The sequence below is a fragment of the Scylla paramamosain genome, chromosome 10, assembly GCF_035594125.1.
Source record: "Scylla paramamosain isolate STU-SP2022 chromosome 10, ASM3559412v1, whole genome shotgun sequence".
Taxonomy (NCBI): Eukaryota; Metazoa; Arthropoda; class Malacostraca; order Decapoda; family Portunidae; genus Scylla; species Scylla paramamosain.
This window is the reverse complement of record NC_087160.1, coordinates 13172632-13176802: the sequence shown is the minus strand read 5'-3', so window position 1 is coordinate 13176802 and position 4171 is coordinate 13172632.

The window sequence follows — 4171 nt, the reverse complement described above, 5'->3', positions numbered from 1 at the left end:
TGACGAGTGTGGAATGTTGGTGATGAATTTAATTTTCCTGTCCATTGAAACACGCAGGTCTCGTTGAGAGCTTATTTGCATTGCTGGTGTGTGCGTCACCTGCAGAATTAGCAATGATACAGGTGATGCTAAGCTTGACTTCATTAATTATGTAAACTACAAACACTACAGGTTACAAATGGGCGCATCCTCTGTGACAAAGTGGCACACACACACACACACACACACACACACACACACACACACACACACACACACACACACACACACACACACACACACACACACACACACACACACACACTCTCTCTCTCTCTCTCTCTCTCTCTCTCTCTCTCTCTCTCTCTCTCTCTCTCTCTCTCTCTCTCTCTCTCTCTCTCTCTCTCTCGTGTGTGTGTGTGTGTGTGTGTGTCAATATTTCACCTACATATAGCCTTGAGAATCACGTACCGTACTAATTACGACCTCCTATAAGTATACTTTCCCAGAGAATTCAGAATTCACGCAGTATGGGTAAGACTGATACCTAGAACACATCAACACACCGTCCCTTTGCTTGCGATGAACGATAATGACTCCTTACTGAAAACCGTGAGGAACTTGAGAGGGGTTATGGAACTCAACCTAGTACCACGTGATAGGCGAGATGTGTGTGTGTGTGTGTGTGTGTGTGTGTGTTGTGGGACTCTTCACACACCGGGGTCCAGTTGGGATGCCGAGAGAAAACGGTGGAAAGCGAGATTGGACCGTCTTGAGCCATCTGAGCACCCTGACCACAGCTGTTTATTATCGCCTTGGGGAAGAGGAGGAGGAAGAGGGGGAGGAGGAGGGGGAGGAGGAGAATGAGGAGGAGGAGGAGGAGGAGGAAGAAGAGATGGGTTTGGACGAGGACCCGAAGCAGATTGAAGCCAGGAGCAAAACATCACAAGGCATCTAAAGGTGTAAAATCTTTTAAAAATCTAAAACAGGATTAATCTTCTTGGTCCTTTTACATATTCCTGTTACATCTCTCTCTCTCTCTCTCTCTCTCTCTCTCTCTCTCTCTCTCTCTCTCTCTCTCTCTCTCTCTCTCTCATCCCTTCTCTGCTTCCCTCCATCCCTTCCTTCCTTAGTTAACTAGATTATTTCTTCCGTGTTAATCCAGCTTCCATGACAATTAAAGGACACTGTTCTGTGTGTGTGTGTGTGTGTGTGTGTGTGTGTGTGTGTGTGTGTGTGTGTGTGTGTGTGTGTGTGTGTGTGTGTGTGTGTTCTGCACGATCTTTGGGATTCGTGATGCAGTTAGCGAAATTTCTGAGGAGTTTCTTCTGCAGTGCATTTGTATTCGTTATTTGGAGGAGCGTATACAAGAGTTGAGGAGAGGAGGAGCAGGAGGAGAGGAAGACACAAGCACAAGATCGCAGGTAAGAGGAGCAGGATTGTAAAGGGATGATGTGTTGTTAAAGGTTGGCAAGAAGATAAAAAGAGTGCAAGAGGAAGTAAGATTGATTATTATGTATAAGTTGAATGGCGTCTCACACACACGTTTAATGTAACTGAGTCTTCCTTCTGAGAACTGAAGACACGGGTAGAAAGAGATAACGTAGTAATGCGGTAACTTATTATCTGCTTTTAATAGATAGGAAAACACACACACACACACACACACACACACACACACACACACACACACACACACACACACACACACACACACACACACACACACACACACACACACACACAGAGAGAGAGAGAGAGAGAGAGAGAGAGAGAGAGAGAGAGAGAGTCTCTGTCTGTCTCTGTCTGTCTCTCTGTCTGTCTTTCTCTGTCTGTCCCTCTGTCTGTCTGTCTGTCTCTCTCTCTCTCTCTCTCTCTCTCTCTCTCTCTCTCTCTCTCTCTCTCTCTCTCTCTCTCTCTCTCTCTCTCTCTCTCTCTCTCTCTCTCTCATTGCCCTTCATCCCCTTGTCTTAATTTGATTTGTTCCTCGCCCTCAGCACATTACTCACTTTCCTTTCTGTTCAATCCTTCCCTTCTTTCTTCCATCCCACTTCCATACTATATAAGAACCAAATATAAGGAAATTTTTGACAGAAAACTCGTACCTCTTGATTCCATAACTTTTTATTCGTTCCTTACGAAGTGAAACGTGAGGAAGATGACTGAAATTAATTCGTATGAGATGTAAGCTGGAAACTCACGTAGAATGGAAAATGTGTGTGCTTAAATATGTATGATTTATAAATGTGTATGTTGTACGATCTCTCTCTCTCTCTCTCATTCGAGTTCTAGGTAATTTTTCCCTATTCATCCAGTGTTTGGTGCCAAAAACCAATGTGTGTCTTGACCTCTCGCCTCACATGCACGTGGTTCAGGAGGGCGGTGTCCCACAGCCCTCACTTGTCTACTTCTGGCAAGCCAACCTCAGTAGTTATCTCCATTAGAAATGCGCCTTGTCATTCCCAAAGCTGATTATGATTGTCGTGCTCCTCAGCTCCGTTTATAAAGCAGATGCTGTGATCCCAAAGCGTAACTTTCAACGCTATCACTTTCCAGCATTTCCTCACCTCTTACTGATTCAGGAGTTTTTTTTTTTACCTTTCCTGAGTGTTATTGTTCATATTGTATAAGAGACGAATTCTTTCCGGTGAGCCGACTTGTTTCACGCTGTTGGACATTCCAGTTTATCATTGTCACCTTGACCATGGCATATGTCAACAACATTTGCTTTTCTCTTTGGGGAAGGACGCCATTTGATCAGCTATCCGTCTTCCAGCTAATGTTTAAGTCATACAGCTTATGTCTTCGCACTGTAGGAATTCCGAGCATTGTTCAACCGTGGTAAGAACTTATGTAACCACCTGCATTGACTTCTACTGCATTTCGAGTATTTCCTGAATTTTAATTACTGACATTCCAATAACTTTACAATGTTCAGGTTTTGTAAGAGGTTTCCAGAAGGTCAGAGGACATCAGACTGACTAAAACTTTCAAGGGAATATCGAAGGTTACCGATCGCTGATCAAGACTATTTTTGTACCTCGTTTCCGATGAGCCTGACAGATCCCTCGGAATAATTGTGAAGACTATTTAGTTCTGAGTATTCGGCGCTTCTGATCGAGTGTTCTGGTGGGAAGGACGGTCTCCCCGGTGATAAGCTGGAGGCGGGAGCTTTCTCTCCTGTTAACTTAGAAACGGATCCTCCCTCCTCAGACCGTGGTATCTCAGGCTGTCTCGGCACTTCGTCAGCCTCTTCCAGAGTTTGAAATATCCTGTTTGTTTTGAAGGATATTATTTTTAACTTATTTTTGAGCAATGAATATTTTTAGCATTTTTGATGCTGTTAAAGAGTAAAACTTAAATCTCAACCTCTCTCTCTCTCTCTCTCTCTCTCTCTCTCTCTCTCTCTCTCTCTCTCTCTCTCTCTCTCTCTCTCTCTCTCTCTCTCTCTCTCTCTCTCTCTTTTTTAAACAAATATTTACAGAAAGGCTTAAAATTCCACGTTGAGTATGGAATTATTTAAAAAGCCTATGATAGTATTATTTACAAAAATAACACTATACATACTTAACATAAAGATAATAATGCTAATACAATAATACAATAAAAAAATAAAAATTTAAAGCGCCAGTGGGAACAGGTGCGTGCTACGCCAGCTGTGGGCTGCCAGCTTCACCTGGTGTGTGGACATGTCCTGCACTTGGGGCGTGGCAACCGTGAACATGTTCCACAGCCGCGAAGTCCTGGCTGTGTAGGTACGCTGGTGTTGGCTAGAGCGAGATCGAGGCACCTTCACTAGCTCGTCGCTACTGGCTGCAGCTCTGGTGCACCTCTGCACTGTGTGTGGCAGCAGCCTCAGGGAGTCAAGGTGAGGGACCCTCTGCACCTGAGTTTTGTGGCACACCACTAGTGCCGACACGTCCCGGCGGTGCTCCAGTGACGTTACTGGTGGTGGGTGCTGTTGGTCCTCATCGGTGGCCACCAAGCGCAGGGCTCGCCGCTACACAGCATCCAGTCTCTGCATGTGGGCGGCGGCACTCAACATCCAGGACAGGGCACCGTACTCCATACATGGGCGTATCTGTGCCCTGTATAGCGTGAGGATGCACTGTGGGTCGAGGGTGTTCGCCATCCTGCGCAGGGCAGAGACTCGAAGAGAGGTCTGGCGGGCGACGACAGCGATGTGGTGATC